Below are 21,429 nucleotides of genomic sequence, written 5' to 3'. Positions count from 1 at the left end.
AAATATAATTCAGGTTTGGAATATATTTTACTTCTGGAGATATATTTTTTTTATAAACAACAAATGCAATGTTGATAAAGTTCCATTAGATAAAGTTGTATGAAAGTTAGTATTAAAATTTTCCTCAAATCATGACTTAAAAAACAAAGAGAAAAAGTACAGAATTACAGGAAACAGTATCAATTACAGGTTGTGCAGTCCTCCCACTTGGTAAATTTTCCATGCACTAATTTAATGAGAAAAATAAAAATCTGACTCAGGCAAGTGGAAAACTCACAGCACCTTTGGACCAACCTTATATCCTCTCCCTAACCCAGAGCCATGGATAAACTAACTGATTACCATAATTCAGAAAATTTCAGATACACTTTGTCCCTTCATGCACCAACCAGAAAAGACCCTTGAGTTTTAAAATAAAATTAGCTCATTACCAACCAAAAAAAGGGACAAATAAATCCAAGCTACTTTGCATTCATAAATATGCTTGCTTATGCATCAACAGGAGCTTGAATAGTTGCCAGGGTGTAATTCCTGAAGGGTCTTAATACAATTCAGGACCAGAGGTCTGGATACACCAGATTAACAAAACTCATACTAGGGGATTTGGGAATTGCTGTCCCTTTTTCATACTTCTACCCACCACCCACCCCCTCCCCCTAAGAATATTTGCTCTCTAAAAGTGGTGTCTTGTAACAGTGACAAAATACCAGCCCAGTGAAGCATGTGCCAAGCAGGCAGTTTTGCTCACCTGGCTTCATAAAGCAAACTGGCATTCTCTGTGCATCCCACAGCTATTACAGAAGCAATTGCTGCTGTGGCGTACTTCTCATCTGCTGCTAATTGACATGAGGATGCAAAGTTCATGTTCAGCTCTGTATATTCTCCACCCTAAACTGAGTCATGCCTTGCTCAAGAAAAGGACAGTACCTCACTTCTACACTCACAGATCCTTGCTTTTCATCCTGAAAAATGAGAAATGCTTTTCTTCCATAAACAGCAAAGAAAGTCTTCTTTTATCAATCACACTTTTAGAAAAATCTTACACATTACTGAACATCACAAACAGATAGCAGTTGATCTCTATCTAGACACTCGCTGCATATAACACAAACCATGGTGCTCTCATGATACAACATGTACTTCAGTGAATGGATCTGCCAAGGGATTTCCATCATATATTAATCATATTTCCTACAGTGTCATGTTTTGTAACAGTCCGCTGCTGTACATCACAGCCTACTTTGAGAGTTACACAACTTGTCCTTACATCCTACTCTTGGTTTCTCCAGTGAAAAACTAATCCATAATTTATGCAATAGAAGAGAAAACATATTTATATTTCATAAGGCTAGTGCAATTCCTCAGGGTTTTGTTTCAGGAAAGTACTATTCCTTTCTTTAAAAACAAAATAAAATTAGAAAAATTCTGCTACTAGGTAATACCCAAGAAAAACCTTGTTTTGGGCACTGTGCTTAGAAAGCAGCACATGGCCACAGGAATGCCACCACTTCCTTATGCCTGCATATCACACAGCTCTTCTGCATGTGCAGGGCATGAACACCTGGTACCTCTGCAGCAGCTCCCTGGCAGAGTGTTGGCACTTCAGAGATACCACTTCTGCTCCAGAGGCTGACATAAGGTCTGTCTATGAAAGTCTTGCTCATTGAGAAACCTCAGGGAATTAACCACATCACAGCATGCTCTCTGCTGCCTCCCCTCTGCCACCTCCAAGCTGCTTGCCTAGAATGGATGGGGATGGCCTAGAAGAGATGAGGATGGCACATGCAACCTCAGTACCTTTGTCACTCTTCACATCCCCAGTCCAAAGCAGCTTTTCTCTTCCACTGTTACAAGCAAGTTGGTTCCTAGAGCCAGCTGCTTCCCCATTACAACCAACACATTTGGTTTTGAACATGGAAATGAACAATACACTTGATTCAAACTTGCTAAATTTATATGGGAGTTTCACTCACAGAGCTTTTAACCAACACTATCTGCAATAAACAATACAGAGTTCAAAATTTAACTTGCAGAATGAGACCAGTTTCACCCAAGATAATGTCAGCCATTTTCAGACTGTCCTTATCTAATGCACTCTCCCCACTTCCCTTTCATCATGAGGAGCATGATTTACTTCCTAGTTTCACCAAATTCCTTTCATGTCCTGCTAAATGCTTAGCATGCCTTTAATGCCCAAAGGATTTTGCACATTTAGAATATGTTGTCTCTGACAAGCAGCTGTGGATGAGAAATGTGTTTCAGAAGGAGCTTCCAGTAACCACTGAGTGAACTAAGCATAAAAGGCCGTTGTAAGTAGATTGTAACTAATTGCTCCATTCAACAAAATAACATATCCACTGTTTCAGCTCCAAAACCCCTACAGCCTCCAGGATTCAAATCAGATTCAACCTCAGTTCCTTTGGTCAGCAATAGAGATGGAGGTAAGGGTATGCTAACTTAAAAGGGAGAATAAAAAATATTTTTTAAAACATACAAAGAAACCTAAAACCAATAAAAATAAAACATCAAACCAAGAATTTATGGTAGAATTTATTTTTATGTTCATATCCCCCCCCCCTTTTTTAAAATTCATTGCTTTGAAGATGAAAGTGCCTGTAACTTTCCCCGTGTGAAACAGACTTGCTATTAAGTAGAAATTAGTAACTTTGATAACTACAAATACATTACAGGTTTTGAGAAAAATAATGCCTGGAGTTTCAATTTCTAGTTAGGTTCTCCCTCCCCTGCCCTGATTCTGTGCCAGGACAAACAATATGACTCATGGCAAATATGGAAGGGTGTAAAATGCTAAAAATTCTCATACAATTGACAAGATGCTTTTGCTCAGATGCTGAGACTGTTTTTGCATTCAAACCTTCACAGAAAGGAAGACTGGCAACTCATTAAAAAAAAAATAAATCATTTCCATTTTAAGTAGAGAAAAACATCTTTTTGGTTTGTAGTTAACTGGTATCTCAGCCTTTCAGAATGCTCTTTTAGATCTGTATTTTCAAAGTGGAGCGAGAAGAATAGAGACTCCAAAGGAAAATATTTTCACGGAAAATGCCTACACAAAGCAGGGCATCTACTGAAACTAACTGGCTGCAATTAAGTCTTTCTCATGTGAGAGAATATAGGTGATTTTGAGAGTTCTAAGACTAGATTTTGTTTGCAAAATTGATCAGAAAAGAGTGTCACCACTTATGATTCAGTTATATCTAATCGCTCAAGTGGGACTGAAACATCTGGGAAGGTTTGAAACATTTTCTTTCCAAACAAGAAAATGTAAATTCAAATACCAGTAAATGTTTGCTCACTGTTTTTGACATAACTCAGATTGCACAATACATCATTCATAAGGTAGCAAACAAAGTGAAGATTATACCAAAATAATGTCATATCTTTTGAGGTATGAGAAATTACTCTCAGCTGTAGGTTTGGATATGTGGGCAACTGATGAAACAGTTCACTACTGAAAGATAAATGAGTTGGTGAACATGCATACACTTAATTACACCCCAAAAAAAATTGATTACAGAAACTTGATACTGAGAAAATTGCATAGACTCATAGAGGAAAGGCTGAGCTCCTGGCTGCTGAATGCCATGAGGCTGGAGCCAGGTGTGGCTGCCGTGCCCTCAGCTTCAGCCACCAGCTGCCGTGTGCAAACTGGTGGCAGTATTGCTGTAGATTCACATCCTCCCTGACTATGCAGCTCAATTACAGTGATTAGCCTTTTCAAAGGGCATACATGTATTTTGATACTGAATGTCAAATTGATTCAAAGAGATCAAAAGATGCTTTGTCCAGGCCCTAAGGAGTTATCTGATGAAATCTTTATGAAAAGTACCTCACTGTATTTCCAGATGCTTTTTCCCTTTGGATTGTCAGTTGGGCTCAGGGAACTAGTATTTAAATGCAAGCCTGCCCATCACTGCCAAGGCAAAGATACACACTTATTCATAGATAAACAAGACATTACTTTTAGCATAAATAATAATCTGGACATAATCATTAAACAAAAAGGCAGTATACTGCATACTGGCTATGTGGAAGTCTCTGCATCATTGCAGAAATACTAAAACTTGTGCATTTGCGTTCACTGTGTGGAAACATTTGTCCTACACTCCAAACTTTAACATGCCTGTGTTTGCTCATGCCATATAGTTATATATTACAAATAAATACTTCATGGACTTTTATGGCTTTGGTTAGTAAGAGTACAAGAGCATTTTCAGTCTTCCATGTGATTCCCCCCCTAGTGATGTACACTGTGAAGCAGATAGATAGAAAATTGCTATTCTCCTCTTTCCAAATAGATAACTGAAGAATAGAGGGAAGGAAAGTGCAAAATTCTCTGTATCATTTAAGTCCATAACTCACACCATTAGGTCTATAACTCCTTGGCTAAGGATCAGACAATCACATTACATCAACCCTTAACTAGGGAAAGTCTGACTTCTAAAGTCCTCAGTGTCTCAGCCAAGCTTCATCAAGTCACACAGAAATCTATTGATTCTCATTCTGCCAGGGCCAACATATATGCATACATTCATGCACATATATTCCTGAGCACAGTGCAAAAGAATATGAACAATGAATAAGGACAAAGACTGTTTTGCAAATCTGAACACACGAATGTGTTGAGCATAAGTACCCTTGCAATGAAAGCACAATATTTCTCTGTCACATATATACATTAATTCTTTCATACATATACCTTACAACCTTTGCTCAAAATTAACTGAATTCTCTTTGTTTTAGTCCGTGATTTCGGATGATATTGCCACAAAGTACTGCTGTTTACTTAATAGGGCTGCTCAGCACAGCACTCTGTTTGGTGTTATCTGTATTCCAACCGATGAAATTCTGATTGTTAGCACTAACCCATAATTCTGTGTCACAGAAATGTCAATATATTATTCTGAAAGTTATAATGTTCTGGCTCAAGCTTGAAATAAAATACATTTTATTTTAAAAGCCCACTACATTATAAATACTTTTATTTTTCAATTATGAATAATGACAGGAAAGCCTAGAATGATGTTAAGAAAATGTGTAATATTTGAGAACTGACAAGACAGAGGCTGATCTCCTTTCAGTGGTTTCTTTTCTTCTGTGTTGTGTGGGAGCAGTAATCAAATCAATAAAACTTTCAAAGGAACAGGTTATAAATATTCATAGAAAAGAAGTTTCCTTCAAGTCAAAGTTCTGTGCTGGAGAGGTGAGGAAGCATTGTAAGGGAAGTCTGTGTATGGATATGAAGTTGTTGCAGTGTTTAATAACTCATATTTAGTTGCTAAGGCAGTTTCTCAAGTAACAATTGTTAGAAGACTTTTAAAAGCTTAAACACAATTCAGACAGCTCTGCCTCCTAGTACAAGTTGTTCATTACATTTCATTCAGCTGTCACTTTGGCCAGTGAAGAGTATTTACTTATCAGTAGTAAGACTTCTGTCCCTTTTTCAATTAATTTCTTTTTGTTGTTGTTATTGATTGCATTCATTTTACTTCTAATTCCTATTCTAACAATACTGAATTGGCTCTAAAAATCCCAAAACTCCCACTTGCTTTTTTCCTTTAAGTGAGATTACTCCATGGGAGCAAGATGCCCAGCTAAGAGCTAGCAAAACCATAGTGTACTTCAAAGTCAAAAGTTCACAGTACCATGAAACTTTTACCACCCACATAGCCTTATCAGGAGTAAATGCATATCAAATGCGACAAAGCAACAATTGTTCCACACCAAAATCACAAATATCAATATGTAGATTAAAATTCGCTGATCAAAGTTATCCACAGAAAAACAAAATTGTGAATGTTAGATGTACTTCCAAAAGCAACCTATGAACAATTTTTCTGATGCTGAGACTTGATAGAAATGTGAAATAATTTTTTTCTAGAGTTTTGGTGTTTTCTTTTAATATGTTTCATTTTTGATCCCTTTGAGTAATTGAACAAACAGGTTTGGGGGTAGTGTTTACCAATAAAGCAATTCTTGGTGCTGGTTAAAGCAAACTCTTGTTGGCTTCTCCATCCCAGCTACAAAGCAATGCCCATGCTTCCCTGCAGAGTTAAAAGCCCCTTGCCATTGCATGTTTCTGTCTGCCCTACAAATAATAAAATGTAGTAAAAGTGTTAGAAAATTAAAACTGTGCTAGATCTACAATAACAAATGAGATGTGAACAGCTGAAATACGTCAAGACCCCAGTACCTGGCCCTTCTCTCCAGGAACGCTGCTATTCCCAGAGGTAAGCATATCCAGTTTCTCCTGTGAAACACATTCCATGCCAGCACAAGTATTCTGTAAACACAACCTGGTTTCAGTAAAGTCATGGATTTAAAACAACAACTAAAAATCCCATAATCCTGCAACCAGCAGACTCAGCCCTTGGATCATGTTAAGCTGATACAAGTGGCCAAAATGAGTGCAGGTACCTTGACTTATTAGGTAAGTCACAAAGAATATTGAATATTCTTCATGCAGCACTTTAGGAGACCTGTCACCAACTCAGTGTTCAAAATTGCATATTTTCTTTTTTCCTCTTGTATGTCCTGTATCAACTCTTACTTATAAGCTACACACACAGAGCCTGTATATCCAGATCATTCACCCTGGAACTGAGATAGGCAGAGATGTTCTGGGAAATAGAGAGTAGTCGAGGGTAGATGGGAAGCAAGAAGACTGTCAGGAAGGAGATCCTCCTCTTTTGCACATATTTAAGCACACAATTGCATGCTCTTATGTATATATTTATATGTCGCAATAGGACAAGGGGTGATGGTTTTAAACTAAAAGAGGTAGATTTAGACTAGATACAAGATACAAGGAAGCTTTTTTTTTTTTTCAGTGAGGGTGGTGAGATTGAATCAGATTGCTCAGAGATATGATAGAAGCCCCACCCCTGAAAAATTCAATGTCAGATTGGACAGGTCTCTGAGCAACCTGATCTAAAGATGTCCCTTCTTATTGCTGGGGAATTGAAGTAGATAACATTCACAGGACCCTTCCAACCTAAAGCATTCTGTGGTTCTATGATTTTGCACATTATGTCAAAGAGTTAAACATTTCATTATGAATAAAAATGTCTCTCCTGACATTTACCAGTATATTTTAGAGATACAACTGCCTCAAACAACTTAGGGTTATAAAAGAACACTACCAAGTTTCTAAACTGAAAAGCTCTGAAAATATCTTCATTTATAGCATTATTTTCTTGAAAAAGAAAGCAAGATATTCTTTTTGTCAGTGCAGCTCATTATCAAATACCTGGAAGTGTGAGGTTATTCTCCCATTTCTCTTTCTCGCTTAGCCTGGAGAAGAGGAGGCTCAGAGGAGACCTTATTGCTCTCTACAACTACCTGAAGGGAGGTTGTAGCCAGGCAGGGACTGGTCTCTTCTCCCAGGTGGCCAGCAACAGAACAAGAGAACACAGATTCAAGCTGTGCCAGGGGAGGTTTAGGCTGGATGTTAGGAAGAAATTCTTCATAGAGAGAGTGATTGCCCATTGGAATGGGCTGCCCGGGGAGGTGGTGGAGTCGCCGTCATTGAAGGTGTTCAGGAGGAGACTTGATGCGGGGCTTGGTGCCATGGTTTAGTTGATTAGATGGTGTTGGGTGATGGGTTGGACATGATGTTCTCAAAGGTCTCTTCCAACCTGGTCTATTCTATTCTATTCTATTTTTATTTTTCATGGGAAACTCTTTAAAATTGGAATTAATGTGGAATTCAAAACCAGGAAAAAATAGCCACCACACATAAACAAGCCCTACTGACTTCACATTTTGGCTTCTAGCTTCTTATATGCTATATTCCTTATTCAGCAAAGCAAATAACAGGCTTAACTTTTAAAATGTTTGATTTATCCCTAATCAGGTAACATTTAAATAGTTGTGAAAGCATGTTCATTCTGTTGGCACATACACCAGTACATATGAACAAATATAAATATTTTGTGAAATGATATTTTTAACAGATTTGCAATTTATTTTCAACACTGTCATGATGTGTCAGAAAATCATTCCTGGAAATCATGCTGTCACCAGCTCTTTAGTTTCCCAGAATTTTGCACTATGTATCAAAAGTCTTTTGTTAGAATATCATTACACAAGCAACTGAAGAAAGGACAATTGTAAGACTGCAAAAATATTTAAAATCTTTCAAAGGAGCAGGAATTAACTTCTGCTTCCACAGTATTCAATTTTCAGTAACCTAAAACTATGGAAGTGTGTGGGTTTTCCCTTTGCAGTGAGAGTGCTTTAGCAGAAGGTAGTGGAAAATGAGCACTCTGTGGCTCACAAGTGTCCTATCAATCCTCAATACAAATCCATGTCTACACCCAAGCCACCTGGTGAGAGCTATAACTGAAGATTCACATTTAATTCTTTGCCAAAAAGAGCAGTATAAAGATGGGGATCTATAGAAAAGAAAAAAATATCAGTTTCTCATAAAAGTTTGTGATTCTAACCAGAAGTTCCTAACATCAGTAAATGAATAGAAAATGCTCTCTGTGCATAACATAAAGCCATTAGATAGACAGCTGTCAGGCAGTGCAAAATAAATTCCAAAATTCACGGAAATATTTTGGATTTACATCCCCAGCTGGGTTTTGAAAGAAGCCAGTGTGATTTACAGTGGACAGGAATTTCAGCAAGTTGCAAAATCATGGTTATGATTTTTCTTTCATGAGTAAGAGGAATCCTTTAGAAAAGTCTAATTACTTCACTTGCACTTAGGTAAATAATTCAAAATGGGATAAAATACTTTATGAGACAGAGAATAAAGCTTTAAGTTTATATAATCTCACATATCAGGTCACAGAGGGGGGAAAATCATGAATGTGTGTCTGTTTGTATACACATATATAAGTATGTGTATGTATACTTCTTCCCTTACCTTCCAAAGTCCTGAGCTGGAATACAAATAGCTGAGTTAGTGTAGACTAAGCCATCTGACTCTACACACAGAGTCTTGCTTAGACCACAGTCTTCTGAAATCAGATGTGAAATAAATTCTCAGTTAGGCCAAGAACACCGAGAGTAAAAACTTATTTATTTATTAAGCAAAGGGGAAATGAAGAGGAAATTACTTGAGAATTTAACCTCTAAAAACTCAGAAAATCAGCTCAAACGTTTAATGCTCCTCTTTGTCAAGAGGGAGGCTGTGAGGGACAAGGCAAGGCCAGTCTCTTCCCTGGCCTTAAGGTATTCCCTAACCTTAGATCCTTGAGGAAACTATCAGCCTGCTGTCCTATTTAAACCTAAATTATATGAGGGCATTGCACATTAGGTAGGGTCAAATTCTTTGTTTTCTCCATCCTTTGGTGTCTGATAGCCTATATGAAACAGTATCTCAGGAAAGATAAAAGAGTTACCAGTGACAGTCAGAAAAGTGAAGAGTACCACCTTTGCAGAGTGCATTTTTGAGTCTTTCAGTATAAAAATTTTAGGATTAATGGATGCAGGTTTGATCTAGTTCCTACTTTGAACAACCATCTTCTCCCAAATGCCAGTTTTAAAACACAGAAACAGGAAATTACTTTTTTCTCTGTCTCAGGAGACAGTTCATCTTGTAAAAGTAACAGCTCCCTTTTCATCAAAAGAACAATATCTCTCTGAACTGAAAGACAAGAAAATACCATTGCTCAATAAAACAATATTGGGGTTTTTCCCCTAAAATTTGAAAGCTTATAGAGGTATGGACAGCACAGCAGTTAGGCAAGCTACAGACAGTAAATCTTAATGACTTTTAAGCAGAACTGTTCCTGGTAGGAGAAGAGGTCAGTTACATTAATTAAAATACACTCCATGCTCTTATTCAACCTTCAAAATTAAATAAGATAGAGGTAAGAAGAGTAATATTCTTCTTTTAGCAGATGATAACAAAAATTGATATTCATTTTTCTGCTGTTATTACAGCATTCTGAAATGCATTGCAGAAAAGTTAATTAGCCTCACTAAAGGTCAGTACTACTCCATTACTACCAGAAATAAGCAACTAGTAACTCAGACTCCTCCTTATTTACAGGGAAATTTTCATCAACCTTTTAGCTGCTGTGAATTCCAACAGTCACTTCAGTTTGAACTAGCAAATATGCATTCAATTTAAAACTCCCCAAGCTACATTTCATTTAAAAAATCCTGTATAGAGAAAGAAAACTGCACTCACTTTATTGAAGTACATTTTGCCCTCTCACACAGAAAATATTTGCCACAAAATATTTAGAAGGGGTTTTTTAAGAAATATTCTGCAGCAGTGTTCATAAACTGTCTTTGAAGATTGGAAGCACCATTAAGTCTAAGTACATTTCTACTCCTTTGGGCTTTTAGACACTTATGATATTTGTATATATTGCTTTTCTTCATAAAAATATTTACTAAGTTGTTGTCTGGAAGCATTTCCATCCTGAACAGGTATTTGTGCTTATTTGACACATCACCCTGATGGAAAAGTGTGGAAACCCAGACATTACAAGTCTAGGTTAATACAAGAGTATAACTCATCATACTTTTATCTACCTCTTCCAAAGGTTTCCATTTTTGTGTAGGAATATATGATCCTGAAGATCACACCAATATAACCAACACTGTCTGTGTTGAAGGGTTTGTAATAAGCCAAATACTGTAAATGAGTTCTCCCATCTTTTTGAAGAAATAGTAACAGTTCATTTTAAAGAAGCCTGCGTAATAATCACAGAGGGGGAAAAAAAAAAAATCCCAATCCACATTGTCTTATTTGTATTCAGCTTGAGCAAGGAAATCATAGTAGCTACCTGATATTCAAATACACAAACAAAATTGTCTCCTATTTAATTTCTATGAATTATCAGAGAAAGATGTAACTCCAGCTGCTTTTGCTTACAGGATCTCCTTTTCCTAGAGCAACCACAATGGAACTCAACTGGGATTAAAACAGTGCACGTTTTAAAAAATCCCACTCAAGGCCCAAATTACTTTGCTCAGACTACAATTGTCTGATTCTATTGGACATTGTTCAGTAAAAAGAACACCATAATGAACTGGTTATAACACTTTTGTAGCAAGTAATTAAGCTTTCACGAACTGAAGCCTAACTATTTTTAGCTTGCCTTAAGCAGAACTTCTTTTTTGGGGATCAGAAATATTTGCAAGAGCAATCTGTGTCAGTTTGGTATCTCACAGCTTCATCTGTCAACACAAAGACAGGAAACATATTGTTTGTTGCCATTTTGATTTTTTCAGCACAGTTCTGTGATTCTCAGTAGAAAACAAACCTCTGCAAGAATTCTTTATGTTTACACAGAAACAAATGAAAGCTAAAATATCATGTTTAGTCACATTCCCAAAAAGTCAGTGTAAGCCTTTTGATCCTCTTCTTTAAGTGATCATGTAAAAATACTTTGATATTCATCAACTGGCATTTTTAATTTTTACACACCAAAAAAGTATCTTCAGACTCTCACATGGCTACTAAGACATTAATTAAACCCTTATTATATTGCAGGTGCTAAAGTTGAGTACATTTTCCCCCAGATCTAACCACAAAATTAACTACTTCAGTGGTTCAACATACATTAGTTTCAATCAAAAGCATGAAACTCTAATATCCAAGGGGTTTCCATACTGTAGTCTCTGAGATCAATCTAAAGTAGTACTTCAGAATTCAAAGCATAATAAAAGTATATTGCCATGACACAAAAAAAGGGGTGCAGCAATTAATGGCAATAACAGTTCTTCCAGATGGGATTGTTGGCAATTTAAGTTACTTGGTAGGTAAATACTACAGCACTACATACATCAAAATGCATTAAAATTATGAATAATCAGATTAGAAATATTTTTTCTAAACAATTTTATGTGAATTTAATTTACATTTCGTTCTACAGTTCAGAAAGGTCAAAACAGATCAAAAATTTTGAACAGAAATAAATTCTTAATGAAATGCCTACAGATTAAACTTATTCTCAAAAGAAATACTGTTCCTACATGCATTTTTCTACTAGAATAAAGTGGTTATATGTGCCTTCTAGTTGAAGTCACAGAGGTAGAGGTGAATGATCCAAAACTGTCTCCAATTGGAATAGGCATTAAAAAAATATGTAGATATAGGACTCCCATAGTCACATTCAGAAACATGGAGAATATACAAATATTCTACATAATGATACCCTACTCCTTTCGTGTCTTCAATACTATTCATGTAGCATACACACATACAAAAATTAAGTGCAACAGATGTGCCTTTTTTTCTTGTCACTGACTTGAAGAAAATTGCTCCAGACATTAGCTCACAGTAAATCAAAGTGCTCCAGAAATAGAGTGCATACTGGGGTATTTATCTAAGTGAAGAAAAAATGCCCTTCCGAGAAGTTATTAAGACTAAGCGTTAAACACTTCTGCCTTTAGGATCCACACATAGGAGCTAGAAACACATGCAGACGGTAATGAAATGGGCCAAATCAGGAGTTTGCATGCAAAGAGCCAGTCCCATATCTCTAGAAGTTTAAAAAAAAAAAATTTAAAAAATTTAAAATCAAATTTTAAAAATCAGAATCCTCACTGCAGGTACATAACAACCTTGAAATAAGGACCCACATGCATTTGACTCAGAATTTTGAAAGCGAAATTTCAGGTTATTTATTTTGATTAAATCACAGACTTACAGAATCACCAAGGTTAGAAGAGACCTCAAAGATCATCAAGTCCAACCTGTCCACAGACCTCCTGACTAAACCATGGCACCAAGTGCCATGTCTAATCCCTTCTTGAGCACTTCCAGGGATGGTGACTCCACCACCCCCCAGGGCAGCACATTCCATTCCAGTGATGAACAGCTCTCTCTGGGAAGAACTTTCTCCTCACCTCGGGCCTAAACTTCCCCTAGGGCAGCTTGAGACCGTGTCCCCTTGTTCTGGTGCTGGTTGCCTGGAAGAAGAGACCAACCCCCTCCTGGCTACAACCACCCTTCAGGCAGTTGTAGACAGCATTCTCTTCTCCAGGCTAAACAATCCCAACTCACTCAGCCTCTCCTTGTAGGGCTTGTGCTCGAGGCCTCTCCCCAGCCTCATTGCCCTTCGCTGGACACGTTCAAATCCTTAAGTACTTTGACATCACAAGATGTTAATCATAAAATACGAGTCACCTTCCTTATCTTAAGACTTTTGTCAATTAAAAATGCAAACCAACTACAAGAATAGTATAACAACTTTCCATGGACATCTTTAGAAAAATAATCTGCTTTTGAGATGAAATATCTTTTCAAATGTGTATTGACAAAGAAAAGGAATCTCTAAAGAACCATTTTAACTATCTCAAAATAAGTAATGCCCTTCCCAGTTCTCCAGGCAAAGAACATACTGTGAACTGGGAAGTATTCAATACTACAGAGAGAATAGCTAGCTCTGTATTCCACTTTTTTTTTTTTCCCTGCACACTTTAAAAAATAAACATAAAAACTCTACTGCATAGGACTAAACCACTTGATGCTACTTCTTCTATCCTGAAAATAGCCTCCAGATGCTAATTTTCATATGTCAGTAGAACTGAAGGGAAAAACCAACAACAACAACAGCAAGATTAAGCCAATGTCTGCAGTGGAGAAATACAATGTGTATTTAACAGAAGCTGGTACAGAGTGCAACCCTCTTCAGCCAAAAACTACATCGTGTGCCTCAGCTGTGTTCTGCAGCCCTGTACTCACAAACTCTTGATAAGCATTCCAGAGTCCTAACAAATATCTAGCTTTTAACCAGTCTTTCCTACAGCACTGTGGTCATAATTTTGCTGAACCAAGAACCTAGAAAATACCACAGAAACTGAAAACTCGGTTAAACAATTTAGGCTAGGAAATACAGGATTCCACATAAAAATCCTCTAAGCTAGTTTTCTCCAGTCAGTATATCATCTTTGAACAGGACAGCATTTAGCCAACCAAAAAAAAACCCAAAAAATTTCTTATTTGGTATCAGTAGACTAGGAGAAACTGGGCAAGTGATATAAGAGTGGAGGAAGTTCAAATCAAAGTTTTAGGATTGGACCAAAAAACTGCACATTTCTTGAAGTAGCTAGTGTTTTCCATTTACTCTCTCATTTGTTTTAAACCTTTTGCTGGTTTGAGATCAAAACTCCTTGCAAAATTACTGCCATACATACAAAAAATTCAGAGCTCAAGCACAGAAAAAATGTGTGTATATATATATATATATATATATATATATATATAAATAAAAGCCTTCAGGTCATGTAATAAAACCAGCAGAGAATATAAATTATAATGCACCTTCTTCCTGTAACAGTTCCCTCATGAGCAAAATCATCTCTTAAAAATTCCTCCATGTTATTCACACACCAAAAAAAATTCCATACACATTGCTAGCTCCTTTCCTCTTCTTCAGGGCATCTACAAGTGTGTCCTTTTTTCTCTATATATAAGTAGGCACAAAAGGACAGGCCTGGTTACACACCATTCCCCAATTTCACTACCCACGTAACTGTTTCTGGCTTCAGCTGCCACTTTCCCTGTGTTTCTTGTTATTTTCTAACATGAAGGAGAAAACTGCATCTTTTAGCCTAGTGACATGAGATGTCCCAGATGAAGAGGCTTGAAACAAGGGAGAACGTGAGCAGGAAGGAAAAAACGCAGAAGGGTTTTTTCACCCAGTTACCAAATTAGCTTTCTCTTCTTTGCTCCTACACTCCTTTCACAACATCTCCTTCAGAGAAAGTTGACAAACTTTTAAGTCACACAGAATTTAGCTCCATGAATAACCTCTCTGAACAGAAATGAGACCGGGATCCAAATCACAAGAATCCAAATCACAGAGTCATAGAACTGTTGAGAGCGGAAGGAAGCTTTAACATCATCAAGTCCAAAGTTCAGCCAGAAGCCCTGACAGCAGTACCAAACCTCTGAAAGGTTCCTAAGGGAGTATCTTATGAAATTTGGATATATTTATTTTTTTCTACCAGAGAGTAGACCTGCATAAGGTAGAACCCTGCTCAAGGCTCCAAAAATTCCTGAGAAATACCTTAGAGGAGTTACATAAAACTGAATTATTCTCTAAAGAATTGATAATGTGCCTCCAAGATCACTCATTCAACCAAACACCTCCTCAGTCAAGCTTTGTTCTTACTAGAAGAGCTACACAAAGAACAAAGCTACAGAGCACAAAGTGCCACAGAACCCCTCTCACCCACTAGGGAAGTATCAAGGCAAAGAGGAGAGAACTAATAGTGTCACCACATCAATGCCATAAGCTACTAGGTCACACAGCCTGTAAAACCCCCTGTTACCCCAATTCAGGCTGCAACTGCAGAGGTTTTGTATCAGTGTCTACTTACATATCGGTTATATCCCAGAGACAAAGAGATTATTCAGTAGTTACCCAGGGATATCAGTACACAATTTATAGACAAGAGATCTGATTTCTCAGAGCTTGACAGCCTCTCTCCTCTTTATATTAATGTGAAGAGAAATCTCTTCATACATTTACTTGGATAAAGGTGGGAACAGTAAGTAGAGATGCAAACATAAATATATGCACATACACTTAAAGGGCCTTGATGCAAATACATATGTTTAAACATATTTTCATACCTTTAAACATACTATTTGTGCAGTTAGAGAGTCAAGAGGGTTTTTTTGTACACAGACTGTATTATACTGTTTCTCCTGCACCAGGGCTGAGACATGGTATTGCCAAATACCAGGAAATCATTGTATTCTTACATACATACATGCTTACATACACACATCCTTCTGCATACCTTTCACTGTTCCAGTTATTTTAAGTCTCATTAGCTCTGAGCAAGCTGAAGGAGGTTATGGGAACATCTGTGGCTGCCCTATGAGCATTTACAGGGAACTAATTGCTCCACTGTTAAAAAAGGTAGGTGAGAACCTCCAAAACCTCCCAGTGCAGAAGTACTTTACTAGACTGGACTTAGTTTCTTTCTGCCTTGTCAGATAGGACAGAATATGCAGTGCTTCAAAGCAGCACAGTGGTCTACATCACCAGTTCTGAGTGGGACTTCAGTGGAAAGTACCAAAACACAGTGAGCATGGTAGTAACTGAGACATCAGTGAAGCAGACAATAGCTGACTGCTGAATGTACGTGCTTTAACGATACCTAATGTCATGGAGCTGACAGAAACATGTAATTTCTATTAAAAAGAGAACTTTGAAATATATATGAAAGGATGAGTATTGGCAGAGAGGACTCTAGGACTATCAAAATAACTCACCAGAATCTAACATGTAAAAGAGAGAAAATGAGAATAGCATTGATTTGAAGAAATATTGAAGAATAGCCTGTTAAAGAACAGCCAAACAACCTAGAGGCAGTTTCAGTAAAACTGCCCTTACACTGGACCCTAGTGGCATTTCGAGATTGAAGGGAAAAAAAATAATGCTATTTTTTCCCCAGTATATTTAAATTCATTTGTATTAATAGTAACAAAGAATGCCTCACAGGAAGCACAAAATGTCATGACTACATAAAGACTTCAGAAACATATGCCTTTTTCACTCATCAAAACTGGAAGAGTTAAAAAATGCTGGGGTTAGACATCACTGAACTTGCAAATACTGAATCTAGCTGTAACACCAGGCATGTTTTCTAAGCCACTAAATTGACTCTTTTCTGCAAGAGTTCTCCAAGGTCCTGACCCACAGAGAATCTCCCAATGCTCCTCAATCAGGCATACACACAAGTGTTAGCAGACTCAGGACCTTGCATTTTAACTGCCCCATGTGTGACATGTATTCATCCATGCACATTTAAAAACAATACAATTCCATCTCACTCATACATGTATTTACTAGCAGTGTGCATCAATACTGTCAAGTGCTGTCAAATTTGCTTTTTCTCTCTGAAATCCTCAAATGTCCCTAGAAATTTGTTCATGATATAGTATTTAGCTATATCATTAACAATAGTGCCATATGCAATAAATTATGTGACAGATGTATTATTAAGGGCTCACAACTGAACTAAGATTTCAAAAATGCTTTGTCATAAAAAAGAAGCAGCTCCATTGCCACTTGCTGTCTCAAAGCACCTTTATCCAGATACAGGCTGCAGCCTTCCCTAGTGAATGTTCTGTTAGGCCTGCAGTTCTTTTTCTGGGTGAGTTCAGAGGGAGGGCATACAGCAAAAGAGACAAGAAGGGTTGATGTAGAAGAACCTAAGATGAAAAGAATGTCAGAAAAAGATGGAAAGGGAACAAGAGACTGATGAAGAAAGCAGCCAGCAACAGAATGAAGAATGGTTTGTTGTTTTGGGGGAATTTTTGCGTGAGTTAGCAAGCAGATCTCTGTGGGAGCATTTTCATAGAGGACCACAGCTGAAGTTCCCATCCTCTCTCTGTGTGACTACTTAGCATGCTGTTCTAACAAGCATCTGGTAATCTTTCAGTCTTCCAAGAGCTATCAATACTTCATTTCTCTATCCTGTCATCAGAGATAGGTGCTTTAAAAAGAATACAAAAAAATTATCTTCTGAAAAATCCTGAACTTTCTAGCTGAGGATGAGAATGAAGTTATAATTCTACATTCAGCATATAAACCATCTTAAAAACTGTATGAGTGCATGGCTAACCAGTGGCAAGCTGCCATGAGATATTTATTGCCCTTCTGAAACACATCACAGCAGATATCCTCAGCAAAGGCATGCTGCTTACTGTTGCATGCATCTTGGCTGGCAAGGAACACACACATGCCCAAGACTGGCAGGATACTTTCATGAATGGATAACATTATATATCCATATATATGCACACACACACACTCACCAATCTGTCAAGGACAGGATTCACGAAGCACCACAGTGTAAATCTACCCACTCAAGCACAATGGGTTGATTCCTTTCAAAATCAAACTTCTTAATGTTAATGAAAACTAATATGGGTCCCACGCTACCATCACACTCTCTTTTATTGCTAGTTCTAGGGAAAAGTCCTCATGTGTTTTTTTCCCTTTGATTCCCACCTCTACTGCCCTACCATGGCTGCAAAGTGCAGGCCAGGACTTGTTTAGCCAGCCAAACACTGGAGAAGGGATGTCTTCAATGTGGAAGCCAGTGTATTACAAATCATTTTCTTGACTGACAAATAATTTTGACTGTTTTGTTATGTTCTATGAATCATGTGTTTAACTTGTTCTAAATCTGATCTCTTATTTTCAACATATTATGGAAAGAATGGTTCTTTCTAATTGGCCCTTATAAGTTACCACTCACAGAGATATTATGCAACCACTAAGATTGAAGTACTCTATGAAACAGGAAAAAAGTGAGGAAAAAAAGCATAAAAAACTAAGTAGTACAGATGGATTTTTACACTTCCACTTTCAGTGCTGTTCTTCATACTTGCAAGATGATCTAGCAGCATATCACTATGGAAATGTTATTTTAAAAATTAAGTGAGAACACAGGACATGTTTTTAAATGTTTTACTGTAAGAGTGGAGACACGAGTCTCTCAGTATCTGCAAGATAGTTCAAATATTTCATTGAGAGGCCTAATAATAGTTCTTTTAGAATCAGGATGGTAGAAGAATGGGATAAAATAATAGAATAGTGAAATGTCTTTGAGTGTGTTCCAGGTTATGCCCATCCCTGGAGTGAGCTGAAATGGACCCAGCCCCTCAGGTGGGCAAAGAAAACCTGATCCAGGTGGGCAGAGAGAGAGATTTGGGTTTTCCCCTTTCAGGGGGAGGGGTCCCTGGGGTCAAGGTCTATCCCACTCCCCATTCCTGTCCAGCAAGCCTATTTAAGGGGAACCATTTTCTTGGTTCTCTCTCTTTTTCTGCTGCTTGACAAACATATCTGCTGCACTCCTGCTTCCTGAGTTACCACACGGCTTGCCTCCATGCTGCCTCCAGTCTTTTAAGTAGTGCATCCAAACACAATCCACATTTACATCAAGGGAATCTAATGCCAGCTGGGCCTGGTTTTGTATATTTTTCTATTTACCCTTTTCCTTATATCTTTGTAACTTTCCCTGTTACTCAAATGCTATATATATTTTGTTGAACTTACCTTTTTTACTTCCAAATTGATTCCAGACCATTTCTTTTGTGATTTTACCTCTCCTTTCTCCTGCCTAATTTGCTTTCACCCTACCAGGAAAAAGGGAGAGGGGGAGGAAATCTAAATCTGTTCCTTTTGGGCTTTTGGACTCAAGGAAAAGCTTAAACTATAACAGAGCATCTGAAAAGCAATAGTATTTTGGGCAATGGAAGTCTTCCTCAGCTATGTCAAAAAAGCTCATTTTTTCTTCCAGATGTTTTCAGGGGCTCTAGAAAAAGGTAATTCCTTTCTTTACAAATCATACCTCTTCTTTCACACATTATTGATTTCTAATCATGTTAAAGACATTTTTCTACATCATAAAATGCTGTAGTTTTATCAATACACAGTAAAACCTGTTCATAAAAGAAGAAATGCCTACAAAACACACTCTTCCAAACTCTTACTAGATCAGTGATAATATCTTACTACAATCTACTCCTTCATAAAAGCGTGCCCAGGTTTATGAATTGACTTCACAAGACTAGTCTGAGAGTTATTTTAATTTTAAATATAACATATAATTTAATTTAAATTAACCTTTAAAATTCTCAGGTTTTTTCCTGTCTACACCTTTTTCTCATGTGTTGTTACTGGTCATCATGGGTGTTTTAAACTCTGAAATATCTCTAATCTACAGGAATAAATATCTTTCATATAACATTATCATGTAAGCTCATCGACTCACTACCTATGGGGCAACTGGTTACTTCATAAAACAGAATCATCAAATTGTTTCAGTTGGAAAATACTTTTTAAGATAACTGAGTCCAACCATTCCTAACTACCAAGACTAGTGCTAAATCATATCCCTCAGCACCACATCTCTGCCTCTTTTAAACACATCCAGGGGTGGGGATTCAACTACCTTCCTGGGGAGCCTGGTTCAGCAAAGAAGTTTCTTCTGATATCCAACCTAATGCCCCCCAGGTGCAACTTCAGGCCATTCACTCTCATAACCCAGCTGCAGATGCTGGCAAATTTCTAAAAGCATTTAGTGACATCAAATGCGTTTCAGCATATTTATGTCCAAATTTAGGACTACATTCATAGTGCCAACATGACTGTAGAGTGAGTGCCAACAATGTATAATCAAAGACCTTTTTAAACCATTAAAATTATCGAAGTTATTTTCTATAGAACATTACCTACTTAAAAGTCAGAATTAAAGACTCAAGTAGCCTCTGACATTACCTTATTTAACTAGAAGATTATAGCGTAAAATTAGAAGATCCACCTCTAGATTGAAGAAAAGCTTCAATCCTTTTTAGTTAGTCCGTTGTGTTGGTTTGCTTTGGGTTTTTTAATAGTGTTCCAATATCACATAAAATTAGGCTATGTAAATTAGAAGTGTTAGAGATGCTTCATCTGAAAGAACTTTGATGCAGGTATAATTTCAGGCAGCCTCATGACAGTCTGGCAGGTAAGAAACACCACTAATGGTTTTTTTGAGGTAATGTCATCCTTAACCATATCTATAATCTTAACACTGGATACCAGAATTTAAACATAAGTTTTATAGAAAAAGAATAACAAGTACTGTGGAATGAAAGAAATAAGTACAAATGTAGTTATATTCAAATCACTGAAAAAAAAACCCAAACTACCTTTGCTTTGGTGGATTTTGTGAAGTATGTGAATTCTCAAGACAGGAATTCTTTTTCCTACTCTGCTTGATGCTTTCCACCTATTCATCTGAATATTAAAGTAACACTTTCATATTCACAGTATCTGGGCATACTGCATTATTGGTTTCAGATGGCCAACTGGTTTTGAGTAAGGAGTCCTGCAAGTAAGGAAGACTAACTGATTGCCATCAAATTCCTGTCCAACATGTGAAGCTTGACTTTAAATAGTTTGTATCGTTGCTATGAAACATCTACAGTAAAGATGTCCAAATGCAATAATGTCTTTTTAATTATATTTGGCTTTGTCTAGGCTCTGGTTACTGGTCTAGCAAAACACAGCAAAATCCCACACAAGTGCAGAAAAGGGAGAAAAGCACATCCCTAGTAAAGATGCAACAGTAAAACCACCTGTGGATTTGTCCCCACAGAATCAAAAAGCTAAAAACTTAGATGCCAATCTCTTATTAACATTAAAGGGTATTTCTAACTGCTTCTCTTAAAACAAAACCAACAAACCAAAAATAACCCCATAAAAAATTGTAAGTCTGAGACAGCCTTAGCTGTGACTTTCAGAAAGCAAATTAACTAGAAGGAATAAGTTGTTGTTCTTCCTGATCCTCCTGCACAAGTAGAATCATAGAATCAATAAGGTTGGAAAAGACGTTAGAGATCATCAAGTCCAACCTGTCACCCAACACCTCATGACTAACTAAACCATGGCTCCAAGTGCCACATCCAATCCCTTTTTGTACCTC

General features: G+C 37.3%; 1 protein-coding gene across 3 annotated transcripts in view; it reads right to left on the bottom strand.

The window, feature by feature from the left end:
- Nucleotides 1-21,429, bottom strand: part of KCNK2 (potassium two pore domain channel subfamily K member 2) — a 126,778-nt gene that overhangs the window by 29,696 nt on the left and 75,653 nt on the right. The window lies entirely within an intron of this gene.

Source organism: Dryobates pubescens, chromosome 2, assembly GCF_014839835.1.
Source record: "Dryobates pubescens isolate bDryPub1 chromosome 2, bDryPub1.pri, whole genome shotgun sequence".
Lineage (NCBI taxonomy): Eukaryota > Metazoa > Chordata > Aves > Piciformes > Picidae > Dryobates > Dryobates pubescens.
Note: the sequence above shows the minus strand (reverse complement) of the source record. Positions and strands in the feature narration are given on the sequence as shown.